The following is a 17,795-nucleotide window of genomic DNA, read 5'->3' as shown; positions in this document are numbered from 1 at the left end:
GAAAAAGACAGAATATATAGACAAGCTAATTAGGGTTTTTTAGCTAATGAGCTAACATAAGACCCAATACAAAATAAATCTCATAATCTTATTAGGCTAACAGCTTACTCCTGTGAGTAGAATCTATGTTTTGGGATAATTCACAAATTCTTACGTAAAAAGCTTCAAATTTTGAAAATCCCATTTGGTTTTTATTAAATCATGCAAGCATATACAATCTCAGATAAACCACTGTCTCCCAGTTTGGAAAATGAGGTAGAATTGTAAAATAGTTAAAGTTCTTTTATAAAATTGTCTGATTTCTGTTTTCAAATTTGAATTCAGATTCTTGATTATCCTGATAACTCACCTGATGCTGACTCACCAGCTGAATATCTTTCTAGTAGATCCAGGTGAGATGTTGATGCAACCTGTACGTAGTTTAACTTAACTATTTAAGTATTGATGTAGTTAGGTTATCTGATTATCTGATTTGGTTTTGTTTTGATTGATATTTGTTAAAAAGCTGAAAGATGTTGATTTATCTGATTCTGACATTGTACAACATGTATCCAAATTATGACTTCAGATAATAAGTTTATTATATCTAGTTAATAAAGAAAGGATGATTATGGGTAATGACAGTCAACTTTTGATTGGCGACATGGCAACAAACTACATAATCCTCCTTCTGAAATGGCATTTAGAAGTGTTGTCAAATGGTTTGACAAGCAGTTTAGAAACTGTTGCTTTGCTGAGAGTTCAATTCTGTCCATTTCTCAAAACTAATCATCAGTTGCTTCCTCTCCTCTATAATAATAATAATAATAATCTAACAATTGTTACTTTTATTAATTGTTCATATCATTTTCTTAATGGATCTCTATTTGCTCTTAAGACACTCATGTCAATTTAATAATTGTTAAACCAGTTTTCTATCCTATGTGGTAGCATCCAAGATGATTTTTTTACACATTATGTCCACGCGGCACCAACATGGCATTCTTAATTCCTTATGGACTGCTATTCATTTTTGGAGTTTATCTGTACAATTTAATTTTTATCCCTCCAACATGAAGAAGAAGAAGAAGAAGAAAAATAGCATTATTATAGTATTTGATTTAGTTATTTAATTGTTAATGGTGTGTATATGTGTTGTTTGGTAGCGCGTGATATTATGATTATCATCTTGTTATTCCACTTCCACCAGTGCAGTGAAAGCTCACCATTTTTTCACAAAGGAAACCTGGGATGGTTTCAAGCAATTTTTTTGATAGCTACATGCCTAATGCATCTATGGTATTAAAATGACCTTTATACCGTTACATGTATATGTACTTTTTAATTAGACTTTAGCCTTAGTTTATTTGGTTCTTCATTGTTTGGTAATTCATAAATTTAGGTCTTTGTTTGAAATTATTTTTGTTACATGTAATGGTATAAAGGTCATTTTAATCATGTACAGACAGTTTATTCAAAAAAAAAAAAAAAAAAAAAAAAAAAAAAAAAAAAAAAAAAAACCTTGGTTTAGTAATGGAAAGAGGCAAATGAAGATGGGTCCCTACTAGAAACCCTATACAAAGCTCTAGACGAGGTACTAAATTACAAAACTACCCTCCCCTCATCCTCAAACCTCAATGTTGATCTAATTTTCAAAATTTCAGGTAATCAACCTATCAGAATGTGAAGTCTATTGTTATGATCCTAACTCAGATGTTGACCCATTCATAGAAAACATGGACAATTATTTTATTTATTTATTTGGTTTTCACTTTTCAACAAATTTCTAATTTTATATCTGAGTTTTGTGTTTTTCTAGGTGACCATATAATTTCTTTTTCTACAATATGAAGCTCAAGTGCGTTGTGTGCTTCCATTTCAGCAGTTTAAGCTAGTAATAGTCTTTCATTAAAATGTATTTTGTTTTTTTTTATTCAAAGAAAGGTTGAAGAAATTTATATATTTATTTCAACAATTTGGTGAGTGATGGATTTTCGTTTGATGGTTCGTACTATGAGGAAGATGGTAAAATATTTGATGATGTCGATATTTGACGTGGAAAATGAGTTTACATACCATAACCATGTTAATATTGGTCTAGGATTTTAATATAATGGTAATGTGTAGGGATGAGCTTGGGACGAACCGGTATTGTTTCTGACAGGACGGTCCTGAGGATTTAAATATCCTCAAATGCCCTAGACGAAAAATGGCCATTTATCGCTATTATAAGTTATATATATATATATATATATATATATATATATATATATATATATATATATATATATATAATAAAAAAATTGGCCCTGTGCAGCTGCCCACTTCGCCCTTCCTTCAACGCCCCCCATGTTTCCCGATTTACTGAATACCGAATTTTATCAAAAGTCAATCCCGAGTACCGTACTAAATTAACATTATCGGTACTGGTACCGGGAATGATACCGGTTTTGGGTACTAGTACTGATACCGACAATACTGAATCCCGAATTTCTTGATTTTGGAGTACCGAGTACCGTCCCATATTTTAAAATTTGATATGGTTCAGTACCGGTTCCGGTATGAGATTAAGATTTGGTATAAACTTCCCATCCCTAATAGTGTGTACAAAAACAGTAGAACTGACTTCGACTGTTTGTTGTTGGCTTACTTACCCGTAGGTTTAAAAAAATGCAAGATCTTGTTATCGACTAAATTTAAAATGTTCCATTTTTTATTTTTATGATTGTTATGTTTGATTGTTTTAAGTTGTGTTTTGAGAACTGGTGTAAGTGTTTTATTCTTTTGTATTATTCTTTGAACAGTAAATTATATTTTGGTGTATATTTTTTTGATTTTAATAAGGTATGGTTGGAATTTATATTTTCTCTTCAAAGGCTTCTTTTGGAGAAAAGATTTAAAGTCCATACAACATAATTGTATGGATCAAACTTGATTTTAATACTTTTGGAGTCTACTTGATATGGTATAATCATCACCGTGCTATATGTGTATTGTTGACATTTGTAAATAACATTCTATATACAAATTGCAAAGGATTTACCCCTATTATTTAAGTTACATTTTTTGTCATTGCATAACTTTTTTATAGTTTTTGTTTTTATTAATTACAAACGAGTTCTCCGCTGCAACGCGTAGGGTGACTTATATACTAGTTTATAAATTAAATGCTTTAAGTTACATCATTAGTTTCTTCATGGTAAGGTTTCCAACATACAATGGGCCCAACCCACTCATGTAAATGGGCCCAACCCTACATGCATGCCAATGAACCCAACCTAACACATCAATGCAAGAGTCAATTAGACAACTAACATCTTACATAACACATTCCAGTGGGCCAGCATTGGTGTCTTCGACCCACAAGTATAGTGAGGAGACTCACCTGAATCATGAAATCAGTTAATCCTTAGCTCAATGCCCCACAACAGCTGTTACAACTCTCCTATCACAACATAAAAGGTCCAACCTTAGTCTATAGTCTGAATCAACACTCTTGACCCAAAAGTCAACCCATGTCAAACGGCAATGGTCAAAGTCAAAGTCAACAGCCCACAATGTCAACCATCAGCCTCACATCGTGACCAGTCCTTGTTCACGTCGTGAGAGTCCACTCAGTTCGATTCCAACTTGACTCACCCAACTCATCCAACTCAGACACGGACACCTCACTGAGTTGACCTCACATCGTGAACATCACTACCTCATGTCGTGAGCCCCAAAAAAGATTCAACAGAAACGAGATCTATCATTCTCACGATGTGACACCTTATGTCTAATGTCGTGATTGAATCCAAAATCCAAAGATTTAAGTCCTTAATCCATTAAGTCTTGCACTCTAACTTTACCAGAAGCCAAAGGGGACTCCAAAGGCCCATAAAAATGATTACTTGATGGACATGCATGCCTCATGCATGTCCTCCATCCATTCCGCATCAAAATAAAGATATTAAACCAAAATCTTCATGCATGGGACCAATAATCAACCAACTTCTAGGTCTAAACATAATCATACTCCAAGGACCCTTAGAATGCATTGCCAACTTTATGTATTCCTTCCATTCAAACTTGCTTAAACATGAAAGAAAAGGGACAATAACTTAGATCTAACCACCTTAACAAATAAAGTTTCAGTATTTTCTACTTACAAAGGTCCAGAAACAAAATGAGATGATGATGATGATGTTTCCTTGTAAGCCAAGAAATGCTCCAAAAGACCAAGAATCATTAAATGAATTAGGGTTAGGATTTTTCTGAGGTAAAAGGGTGTTGGAGGCTGATAATGAACCCTAAAAATTACTAAGAGGGGCTTAAATATGAAGGAAACCCTAAAAGATCATGGGCTTGGGCTGCAGCAGTTCTCACGTCGTGAGACCTTATGCCTCACATCCAACTGCAGTAGTAGACAACATAACTCCTTGAAACTCAATTTTTTGTTTGTCAAAGGGTTCTGAACACATTTATGAGGTAAAAGGGTTCTGAACACATTTCTCATATTTTTTGTTTGTCACGTCGTGACCACCCAATGGTCACGTCTTGACACTCGATTTTCTCCAAAAATCATCCTTTTGACTCCTTGAAACCCTAAATTGTTCCATCCTGGAAGACCGGCGTTACATTGGGTTTATTTATCACATGAAAAATCAAAAGCATTTATCAACTTTAAAAGGTTTAAAATATGTATGTAGAAAGAGATTGGTACATACTTGATTTGGTTGAGGACATACATAGGTAGAAATTTAACTCAAATGAGTTTTGAGAATTCTATGACAATGAAGTCATCAACAGGCAATTGATAACATCATATACACCACAACAAAATGGGGTGGATTAGAGAAAAATCGCACGATCATGAATGCTATGAGAACATGTTAAATGAAAAACAAATTCTCAATTTTTTTTGGCTTGAGGCAGCAAGGTGGTGTGTACATGTGCAAAATAGAAGTTCAACTGTAGCAGTAGACAACATAACTCTAGAAGAAGTATGGAATGGTATTAGGCCTAAGGTATATTATTTTCCCATCTTTGGATGTGTATCTTATGCTCATGTACCAGACTAAATGAGAAGCAAGTTAGACGAAAAAAGCGAAACATATGTATTTTTAGGTGTTAATGATGAATCCAAGGCCTACCGACTATTTAATCTTGTTACAGAGAATATCATTGTGAGTCGAGATGTTGTCTTTGAAGAAGGAAAAACTTGGGATTGGAGAAGAAATGAAGAAGTGTGAAAAAAAAGATGTTCTCATATAGGAAGATGAAGAAGATATAGATGAAGTACATGAGGCTGAGCAAAGTGAAGAAGACGATGGTGGCTACAACAATCAAAATTCTCCTGTTAGCAACAGTACAAGAGAAACCGAGTCAGTAGAAACTACACCAAATGAGACTCAAGAACAAGAAGAATTTCCAAATCAAGGGAGGGTTCCAAGAAGAAGACGAGAACAGTTTGTATGGCTAACTATGAAAAAAGGACCGATTTATCTGAAGACGTAGAAGAAAGGCTAATGATGATGGTGCTTGACGAAATTGATGATCCTTCCTGTTTTTTGGATGCATAACAGAGAAAGAAATAGAGGGAAGCAATGGATGTGGAGATAGAATCTATCCAGAAAATCAAGAAATAGGAGCTACATATTTTCCGAAAGGTGTAAAGCCTATTAGAGTTAAATGGGGTTTTAAAACAAAACTCAATGAAAGTGGAAAAGTTGAAAATTGTAAAGCCAGGCTAGTAACAAAGGGATATGCACAATAATATGGATTAGATTATACTGAGGTATTTGCACCGGTGGCCAGATTTGAAGGTTTGGTATTGTACTTGTAATTCTTGCTTTGGCAGCCCAATGTGGACGGGAAGTTCTCCAAATTGATGTAAAAAGTGTTTTTCTAGCACTGGGAGCTCAAAGAGGAAGTATTGATCGAACAGCCAACCAGAAAGGTACATTAAGGAAGGAGAAGAAGATAAAATATATAAGCTGAGAAAGGCATTGTACGACCTCAAACAATAGCCAATAACGTGGTACAACAAGATCGAGGCTTATTTTGCAAGAGAAAGTCTTGAAAAAAGTTCCAGCGAACACACTCTATTCACCCAGACAAAAGAAAGTAGTATATTGATTCTCAGTCTTTATGTGGATGATTTGATCTACACATGGAATGATAGAAGCATGTCTGATGAGTTGAAAAGATCAATGATGTCAGAATTTGACATGTCAGACTTGGGAATAATGAGACATTTCCTTGGTATAGAAGTTATTCAAATCACAACTGGAATTTTCATTTGTCAAAGGATATATGCTTAGGATGTTCTTGTAAGGTTTGATATGGGTGACTGCAATCCATGTACATGGCAACACGTTGTAGGAAGTCTGATGTATCTCACTGCAACATGGACATATTTGATGTATAGATTTAGCTTGATAAGCAGGTACACGACGAGTCCAAAAATGTCATGTTGGGTAGCAGCAAAAAGAATCCTGAGATACTTGAAGGGAACTACTGAGTTCATTATATTTTACAAGAAGGGATGAGGTAACACGTGTCTTGATTCTTACATAGACAACATCTATGCCACAAATCTAGATGATTATTAAAATACTTCTAATTTTTTTTTCATGATAAAATCAGGAGCTGTTTCATGGTCCTTTAAAAACCAACCAGTATTAAGCCTACCAGCCAACGAAACTGAATATATTGCAACAACAGTTTGTTCTTGTCAGTGCATTTGGATTAATTAGGTGAATTCTGGAGCAACTTGGAGCTAAAGAAAATGATTACACCGTGATGCACTCTGATAATAGTTCCACAATACAGTTGTCCAAAAATCATGTTTTCCATGGGAGAAGCAATCATATTGGAAGAAGGTTTCATCTTGTTAGCACCTTGGTAAATGATGGAAATTTTAAACTGAGCTTTTGCGGTACGGAGAAACAAAAAGTAGACTTAATGACGAAGCCACTGAAGTTAGAACAATTTGAGAAGCTTCGTAAAATGTTTGGGGTGACTGAAGTCGCTGAAGTGCAAACTAAGTATAGATACTTTAGCTTAAGGGAGGGATTGTTGGTCAAAGCTTATTCCATTTGTGTTTTTGAAGTATTCTACAATACGTCCTATACTTTAGGAGGGACCTAGTCTTTACGAGTTTTTTGATTTTCCATATGTAACCTTATAATCTGTATTAATTTTATTTTAATTTTTATTCAGATGTTATTAATTTAATGTAATTAGAGTGAGAAATTTAGAATTTAAAATTTAAAATAGAGAATTAATATGTTGACAAATGACATGACATTAATTAGGAGACCTAATAGGTGACACATGACAAAAGAAAAATAAAACTATTTTTTTATTAGAATACTAGGTATGAGACCCGTGTATTACACATGTTTATTAAAAAAAGTTGAATATAAAGTTATAAGCATCAAATATTTTTTTAAAGTAATATTTTTACATAAATATTACAGATATAATGAATAAAGCAAGTTTTTCAACATATATAGTAATAAATAAAAGCTTATGAAAACTATTTTTGTTCTTTATAATTGTATTCCATGTGACATCCCCTAATTTTACGGCCAGAAAAAACCGATTTAATTTATGCTTTTAAAATAAAATCAGAGTAATCCTTTGATTAAAAGAGTTGCGGAATTTGTTCCCAAAACAAAATGTGATAAGAATTTATCAAAGCATTTCTTTAAAGAAATGTATTGTGCATTATATAACAAAAATCTCGGGATGTCATGTTCCGATACAGACCAAAAGCATAAACGGCACATTATAAGCCCTACAACAGTTATTTACAACTACTGGCCTATAATCCAAAATATCTTGATAAGTCATCCAACTTACGCTTTGGTGCCACTACCTGTAATACAAAGAAAAACTGAGTGGGTCAGGCTTGGGAGCCTGGTGAGCATATAGGGTTTTCTGCCCACAATAATATAATTATTATATTCAATCATCAAACAATCAACCCAATTACCCATCCTCATTATCTTCTTTATTTCTTAAGGTTTTACCCTAAGAATCAACTATCCTTCATTCATTCGTTCCTAAGGATTGACCTAAGGAATTGACACAAAGTCCATTGCTGCCCGAGGTTCATCTACACAGTACTAAATCCATAGCTACCAAGGTTCATCTACACAGTACTAAATCCATAGCTACCAAGGTTCATCTACACAGTACTAAATCCATAGCTACCAAGGTTCATATACACAGTATTAAATCCATAGCTACAAAGGTTCATCTACGCAGTACTAAATCCATAGCTACCATCGTACTTATATAAGGCACTAAGTCCATAGCTGCCAGCGTTTTTAGAGTACACCGGTGAACATCAAGTCCACAACACCTACAAGTTGCGAGCCTGCAAGTGTTCCACTGGACTGTCTAGAATCGTCCTTGGTTGTCATCCCTACTCTGCTGAATGACGGGGCCATCGTTTGGGTAAAGGTTTCACTCATTTTTCACCTGTCACACTCATCTCATCATCTATATCATCTTTCGTCTCATCCTCAAACTCATCCTTCATCACACAACAACTATTTCGTCTACCCATGTTCTACCCAACATATTTGTAGATAAAAATTACATATACAGTTTAAACCATTTAAAAACCTGTATAAAACATTCATTCAACATCCATCTCAAGTAAACAAACAATATATAAACACATAACACGTATTTCATAGCAAATACTTCATATCTATGTGTTAGAAGAAAGTAACTACACACTCACTTGATAAGACGATTATCGGACAGCACTACGGCTCTTCAAGTAGTATTCTTTGATGAAACCAGGATATCTTCACAAACTGGGCTTCTCGCGGGCAGAGCTTCGGCTTAAAACTCTTTTCTTCTCGGGATCTTCGGAGCGTCGGGACTTGCTTCGAGTGTCGGGATGATACCGGGGCTTTGGGGGTACTTCAAGACAGCTAGAGAGGGTATCGGGAGTGAGAGAGTGAAGGAATTAGCAACTATGGCCAGCTGCCCTTCGGTTTCTATTTATAGGGCCATTTTTCTGGATTCACGTCGTGAATCTCAAAATTCACATCGTGAGTTCAGTCAGGCATAGGTCATTGCATTCGTCATCAGTCCACTTGCTCTGGAAGGCGTCACTTCTGAGTTCACGTCGTGAACACTGTGTTCACGTCGTGAATTCTGACACAGTGTCGGGGTTTGTGCCCCGAACTTCAGAAATTCATATCATTCGCATACGAGCTCTGTTTTCGACGTTCTTTATATGCACGTGTAGGTGAGATTATGCTCTACAACTCTCGTTTAGACTCCGTTGGCTAATTTTGAATTTAACTTTTATTATATTATTTTTAGTAGGCCGGGACAAGAAAACTCCGTTAGGAATTCACAACTCCTTCATCTGACGTCCGTTTTCGTCTGTCTTTTTACCGTTGGACTACTATCGACGAGATATTCGATTCTCGTTTAGATTGTTTCGGCTATAACCACTCGATCTCATATTCGAACTTTGGGCTGCGTACTGCTAAGTTGGAACTTCGAAAAATCATAACTTCCTCATACGAAATCAGATTTAGACGTTCTTTTTATGTACGCTCTTGGTTTAACGTATTCTACGACTTTCGTTTAGATCACTAAGACTAAATACCGCTCTATCGTAAATTCGCTATTTACGTCCTACATCGTCGTGCCGAATCTGTCGCGAAACTTCGACAGGTCATAACTTCTTCGTTATAACTCGGATTCCAGCGTTCTTTATATGTACGGAAACCTTGTGACATATACTACAACTTGGTTAAGATTATTTATTCTAAACACTCTTCTATCAAAAAGTCATTTTTGACGCTTATCGTCTCTAAATTGACTAGCCCGGATCTACAGGCGTTACAATTATCTCCCTCTTGGGATGATTATGTCCCACAATCATCAACGAAAATAGGTCAGGCATAATGATTCCATACGTTATCTTTTCATCCCAGGTAATAATCGTAACTTCTATGTTTCTTCGAATGAGCATCTAACTCTTGGACTTCTTGACCGCAGGCGATGCTCAATATTGCACCTGCCCTTCGTACTATGTTGGACTTTCAATCGTAACCTACGAGTTACAAAATAAATCCTTATTGAGGACTCCTTCTTCTTCTTAGGATAAGTACTTTCCTTTATCTATTGTAACAGATCGATGGGTCATGTTCTAATGACCTTTCATCGGATGATGCAACGCCTAGACTCAAGTCTCTTAGGGTCAAATTCCAGAATGGAATATACCTTCCTTCATATTCTAATGTGATATAATCACATTTTAGCATGTAGCATTTCTAGCTACAAGCTTCTTTAACAACGGGCGCAATGCTATCGATCGCATTGATTTCAATCTTCCGGCTTAAGTTAGATGCTACATCGAACTTGGTTCTCCGAACCACGTAACAAACTCATCGTAGTCGGACTCAATTTGATATGACCACTAGGGTCAGAATATCAATCATCTTCTTAGTCATTACCGAAACAATGGTAACGACATACTTGAATAAAACGAGACCAATCACTAGCTTCTTGGTAACCTTGTGACTTTCCCTGATCCAAGCGTGAGTCCTGTGCTTCCAGTAGTATAGATCTCTACTACTATTCACACCTACTCATACTCGTCCTAAGTATTGTCTCGCAGTCCCCAAGTCCTAAAATCACAAAAACAATTTAACACATACGAATGCGTCCAATTAATTATAAAAAATTTCCTAGACTCTACTAGGACTTCTTCCATGCGTATCTTCAATCATCAATTCTACTTCAACTCAGTTGGTGATGGAAATTCCAGACGATAGGACAACTTCAAGAATTACACCAATCGTTCCATCATCCTGCCAATCGAAGGTGTACTTCAGACGTACCGTACTCCTCTAAACGTTCCGTTATTTTATCAGACACATTCTAAAGGCAAGATACCACTCTTAGGATATCTTCCGATAGGTGTCATTCACTATCATAAGCCTTTCATTTCCTCCATCTACTCAATTCTCTACGAGTCTTCACCATAACGTTTTGTACACCCAAACAGACGTTTGGTGTACTGGGCGAGAATTTAAGATAGGAAAGCTTCATTTACGATAAACGTATAAATCTCCTTATCACTCCGAAACGTTTACATGCTAGTTCTAATATCGTAGTTGTACACTTAGAATCCTAAACACGTAAGGTTTCCAGATTCGGTCGGCAACAGACCATAGATCCAAACAAATAATAGCATATATGGTAAACATATCGTATTTAGCACATAAATGCATTTTAGGCATCTTTCCTAAAATAAACTAGTGCTCGTGTCTAAAATATGGTAGACACTCATCTCACAATCATCACTTAGCATTCTAAGTTTAAGTCTAAAAATCCTACAAATTCCTAGTTCGCTTAAACTAATGCTCTGATACCAACTGTGACATCCCCCAATTTCACGGCCAAAAAAGACCGATTTAATTTATGCTTTTAAAATAAAATCAGAGTAATCCTTTGATTAAAAGAGTTGTGGAAGTTGTTCCCAAAACAAAATGTGATAAGAATTTATCAAAGCATTTCTTTAAAGAAATGTATTTTGCATTATATAACAAAAATCTCGGGATGTCATGTTCCGATACAGACCAAAAGCATAAACGGCACATTATAAGCCTTATAACAGTTATTTACAACTACTGGCCTATAATCCAAAATATCTTGATAAGTCATCCAACTTACGCTCTGGTGCCACTACCTGTAATACAAAGAAAAAATGAGTGGGTCAGGCTTGGGAGCCTGGTGAGCATATAGGGTTTTCTGCCCACAATAATATAATTATTATATTCAATCATCAAACAATCAACCCAATTACCCATCCTCATTATCTTCTTTATTTCTTAAGGTTTTACCCTAAGAATCAACTATCCTTCATTCATTCGTTCCTAAGGATTGACCTAAGGAATTGACACAAAGTCCATTGCTGCCCGAGGTTCATCTACACAGTACTAAATCCATAGCTACCAAGGTTCATCTACACAGTACTAAATCCATAGCTACCAAGGTTCATCTACACAGTACTAAATCCATAGCTACAAAGGTTCATCTACGCAGTACTAAATCCATAGCTACCATCGTATTTATATAAGGCACTAAGTCCATAGCTGCCAGGGTTTTTAGAGTACACCGGTGAACATCAAGTCCACAACACCTACAAGTTGCGAGCATGCTAGTGTTCCACTGGACTGTCTAGAATCGTCTGTGGTTGTCATCCCTACTCTGCTGAATGACGGGGCCATCGTTTGGGTAAAGGTTTCACTCATTTTTCACCTGTCACCCTCATCTCATGATCTATATCATCTTTCGTCTCATCCTCAAACTCATCCTTCATCACACAACAACTATTTCGTCTACCCATGTTCTACCCAACATATTTGTAGATAAAAATTACATATACAGTTTAAACCATTTAAAAACCTGTATAAAACATTCATTCAACATCCATCTCAAGTAAACAAACAATATATAAACACATAACACGTATTTCATAGCAAATACTTCATATTTATGTGTTAGAAGAAAGTAACTACACACTCACTTGATAAGACGATTATCGGACAACACCAAGGTTCTAAAAAGCTCGCCATGGCTCCAAGGCTTGTATGTGCCGCCAAGCTTTACCAAAACGCCGCCTTGACTCATATATGTGTATAAAAATGAATAATAGTAGAAAATACATATAAAAATATGAATTATATACAAAATTGCCGCCTTAAGTCACGCCTTACAAACGATGTGGCTCGCCAAGTCTCGGAAAAGCTTGAGCTTTGAGATTGCCACCAAGTCACGCCTTACGTTATTTAGAACCTTGGACAACACTACGGCTCTTCAAGTAGTATTCTTTGATGAAATCGTGATATCTTCACAAAGCGGGCTTCTCGGGGGCAGAGCTTCGGCTTGAAACTCTTTTCTTCTCGGGATCTTCGGAGCGTCGGGACTTGCTTCGGGTGTCGGGATGATACCGGGGCTTCGGGCGTACTTCAAGACAGCTAGAGAGGGTATCGGGAGTGAGAGAGTGAAGGAATTAGCAACTATGGTCGGCTGCCCTTCAGTTTCTATTTATAGGGCCATTTTTCTGGATTCACATCGTGAATCTCAAAATTCACGTCGTGATTTCAGTCAGACATAGGTCATTACGTTCGTCATCAGTCCACTTGCTCTGGAAGGCGTCACTTCTGAGTTCACGTCGTGAATTCTGACACAGTGTCGGGGTTTGTGCCCCGAACTTTAGAAATTCATATCTTTCGCATACGAGCTCCATTTTCGACGTTATTTATATTCACGCGTAGGTGAGATTATGCTCTACAACTCTCGTTTAGATTCCGTCGGCTAATTTTGAATGTAACTTTTATTATATTATTTTTAGTAGGCCGGGACAAGAAAACTCCGTTAGGAATTCACAACTCCTTCATCTGACGTCCGTTTTCGTCTGTCTTTTTACCGTTGGACTACTATCGACGAGATATTCGATTCTCGTTTAGATTGTTTCGGCTAGAAACCACTCGATCTCATATTCGAACTTTGGGCTGCATACTGCTAAGTTGGAACTTCGGAAAATCATAACTTCCTCATACGAAGTCAGATTTAGACGTTCTTTTTATCCACGCTCTCGGTTTAACGTATTCTACAATTTTCGTTTAGATCATTAATATTAAATATCACTCTATCGTAAATTCGCTATTTACGTCCTACAACGTCGTGCCGAATCTGTCGCGAAACTTCGACAGGTCATAACTTCTTCATTATAACTCGGATTTCAGCGTTCTTTATATGTACGAAAACCTTGTGACATATATTACAACTTGGTTAAGATTATTTATTCTAAACACTCTTCTATCAAAAAGTCATTTTTGACGCTTATCATCTCTAAATTGACTAGCCCAGATCTACGGGCGTTACATTCCACAACATTTTTGTTTTGAAGAAGTTATTTTATAAGTAAAAATTATGATGTATAAATATTAAATTATGGAAGAACTGATTATTGCCTAATTTGTGGTTGTACACCGTTTTTTTTTTGTATGGTTATTGAAATTTAATTTAATGATTCTACATAATATAAATAAACCTGCATAAAATGTGGAATTTACTTTTAAATTTAAGAAAATTGAAAGCATAAGAAAATGCCAAGTGGAAAAAGAAAAAATCAAAAAATCCTACAAAACGACATGTGTCAAACTAAATGAGAACATGACATTTGGCAAAAAAAATTCATTTATTAGGGTAGATTATTAATTAAGAGATATGTTTTTAGTTATATAAAATTATAATCGTTGATTTAAATACATATCTGATCTTATAATCTGTATTAATTTTATTTTAATTTTTATTCTGATGTTATTAATTTAATGTAATTAGAGTGGGAAATTTAAAATTTAAAATTTAAAATGGAGAATTAATATGTTGACAAATGACATGACATTAATTAGGAGACCTAATAGGGTGACACATGATAAAAGAAAAATAAACCTATTTTTTTTATTAAAATAATAGATATGAGATCTGTGTATTACACATGTTTATCAAAAAAAGGTGGAATATAAAGTTATAAGCATCAAGTATTTTTTTTTAAGTAATAATTTTACACAAATATTACAGATATAATGAATATAACAAGTTTTTCAACATATATAGTAATAAATAAAAGCTTATGAAAACTATTTTCGTTGTTTATAATTGTATTCCATAACATTTTTGTTTTCAACAAGTTGTTGTATAAGTGAAAAGTGTGATGTATAAATATTAAATTATGGAATAATTGATTATTGCCTAATTTGTGGTTGTACAACAGTTGTTTTTTTTTTTTTTTTTTTAATGGTTATTGAAATTTTATTTAATGATTCTACATAATATAAACTAGTGTAGCTATACATGCTTTGCATGAGTCGGTCAGTGTATTCCATTTACTCAATTTCAAAAAGATAAAAAAACATTCATTCATATTAAAGATAAAAGAGGAGAGAAAGAAGTAAGTGTCAATCGCTGCCGATGTTAGTGGCAATCTGATATGCAGAGAGGGATATGAGATGGGGGATTTAGGCTATGAGAAGCAGACCGATTAAGGAAGACGCCGATGATTATACAGGGTCTATGAGTCGGTGGTGTGTTGGAGAAATACCATTGGGGAATAGAAATGGTGGTGGACACCGTATTGGAGAAGAAAATCAGTGGACTAAGAGAGAAGGGTGCATGACCTTGTAGACAGAATATCATATGACGATGTAAATGAAGCCTCAGCTCCACTCTAGCGAATACCAGCTATATAAGCCAATTCAAAAAACCACCGACTCCAAAATTTCTACTGTAGCTAAGCCTCTTTGGATTTAATTATATGTATAATAAACCCGCATAAAATGTGGAATTTACTTTTAAATTTAAGAAAATTGAAAGCACAAGAAAATGTCAAGTGGAAAAAGAAAAAATTAAAAAATCCTACAAAAATGACATGTGTCAAACTAAAGGAGAACATAACATTTAGCAAAAAAAACATTTTCATTTATTAGGGTAGACGAAGATTTTATTTGTTGTCAATGTCAATGAATAAGCCTGTTATTCCCGATCTCTTTTCTGTTGCTATGTATCTTTGTTCTTTACAATTAACTCTATTTTTTTTTAAATCAATTTTAAAAGTGATTTATATATATAACAAATTTAGAAAATCTACACGCTATAAAGACAGTTTTTTTTAAATAAAAACTTAAAAGGTTTTTGTTCGAGTACAACTTAAAAAAAGGTAGAAAATGTTAATTTTTTGCTTATTCACTTTACCTGCCTAACAACTCCTTTCGAACAAAATCATTTTTCTTACACTTGGTGCTGCCCCATGACACTGATCATCTTAATCGAGTGTCGCAATTAGTAGACTAACCTATCAAATTAAACCTTGATGATGTGACATGTGTATACTAACAATATATTGCATTTTTTAGTACAACTAAGTTGCTTAAATAATTTGTTTTAACTTTTATAAGATCATGGTTGAATATTATAGGGTTGTGTGACTATAAATACCTATCGACTTAAGTTTCAACATGCACTTTTTTTGTATATAATACGATACCAAACATTAAAGTAAACAGAAAAACCCTTGATGTGTCTTAAGTATCGACATCTAAACTAAATAATACTGGATAGTCGACTTAAGTTTCAACATGCACTTTTTTTGTATTCAATACGATAACAAACATTAAAATAAACAGAAAAACCATTGATGTGTCTTAAATATCGAACTCTAAATTAATTAATATTGGATAGGTAGCAAATACCATTATAATTACGAATTGACAAGTTCAGTGATGGGATCATTGATATAGTGGCGACTTTTGATGTGTGATTAAGAATAAAGTTCCGGTGTATGTTGTTTGTTTCGAGCTAGGGAGAGGATGAGAGCTTGACACCTTGTAAATTTAGAGTGATTGTCTTTTCTTGTTTCTTAGTGGGTTGAGAATGGCAAGTGATTTCTTTATTTGATTTGGTTTCTACACGATCGCATCTTTGAAAATATCTTGGAATCTATTATATTGAATGATATTTTATATGATGGATCTCGAATTGTAAATATTTTTAACTATACTAAGATAATCACACAATTTAGTTTATATAATTTCCCAATGTTTGAATACATGTGATAATCACTAAAGTTTTAGTGGATATATTTTATTAATAACTACTAGAGACCCGTGAAAACTACGAGTTTATAAGACAGACAATGAAAATAAATTGATTAAATAAAAAAAATTTAAAATTTAAATACTATACTATATTGAAGTATGATTGTTAATGTATGATGCTATTCCAAATACATAACTACACTAACAATTTTAAACAATAATGTTTAAACTTGAACTAAAAGAATTTAACAATCTGTAAATACTTTTTTGTATACAACATTTGATCTTATATTGGTAAGTTTGATTTCTTTACCTAAAATCAAAATTTAAGTCTTTCTTTGCTTTTAACTCTAGAAAATGTATAACCATCCATGTGTGAAAACATGTTTTCTCAAAAACAAACCAACATTCGACAGTGACCGTCCTTGATATTTATTTATTGTCATCGTAAAACATACGACAACTGGAAATTGTCTTTTTCTGAATGTAAGTTAGTGTGTAGAAAAAGATTGATGGCATTTAATTATTTTAAATTTAAAACTTTCTATACCTAAAAGTGATTACAGTAAAACAGATTTTTTTTTTTTTGAAATATAAATGACCTTCAATAAACTTGATCCTTATATCCATTATCCATATTCAAAGTTCAAACCTTCTAGGCTACTATTTTGTCAGAATCCTGCGTAATTAAAATCTAGATTTTTATTTTAATACTGATTTGGTTGGAAAAGTATATGGAACTAAATTCTATCCTTTTGTATTCTATTATTTATTATTTATTTCGTTTGAAAATCAAACTAAATTAAATATTCCAGAAAAAGTTGATATTTCTTTTAAGAAATGCAATTTTTTTTTCCAAGAAATGTAAAACTTTCAAAAAAAACTTATAAGTAATCAAATTTCAATTTTTTAGATTAAGGTAAAGTTTCTATTCTATGAAACAATAGTTCCAGGTTATAAACTTAAAATAGAAGTGTTATATGCTACGATTACCCAAAATATATTAAAAAAAAAATAGAAATCCATTATTTAAAAATGATATAACACGATTCACACATGAAAAATCTTAATATTTTAATTTTAACATGTTAAATATATATATATTTTTATTTTATACTCTTATCATATTTGGATTATACTATTAATTCTTTCATTTAAATCTTTAAACAATAAACCATAACAAACTTT

General features: G+C 33.9%; 1 pseudogene; it reads left to right on the top strand.

The window, feature by feature from the left end:
* Positions 1–201: 201 nt before the first annotated feature.
* On the top strand, positions 202–2,033 carry LOC145130483 (uncharacterized; annotated as a pseudogene).
* The last annotated feature ends 15,762 nt before the right edge of the window (positions 2,034–17,795 follow it).

Source organism: Lactuca virosa, chromosome 8, assembly GCF_052849685.1.
Source record: "Lactuca virosa cultivar CGN04683 chromosome 8, Lactuca_virosa_CGN04683_v6, whole genome shotgun sequence".
Lineage (NCBI taxonomy): Eukaryota > Viridiplantae > Streptophyta > Magnoliopsida > Asterales > Asteraceae > Lactuca > Lactuca virosa.
This window is presented reverse-complemented; position numbering and strand designations above follow the sequence as displayed.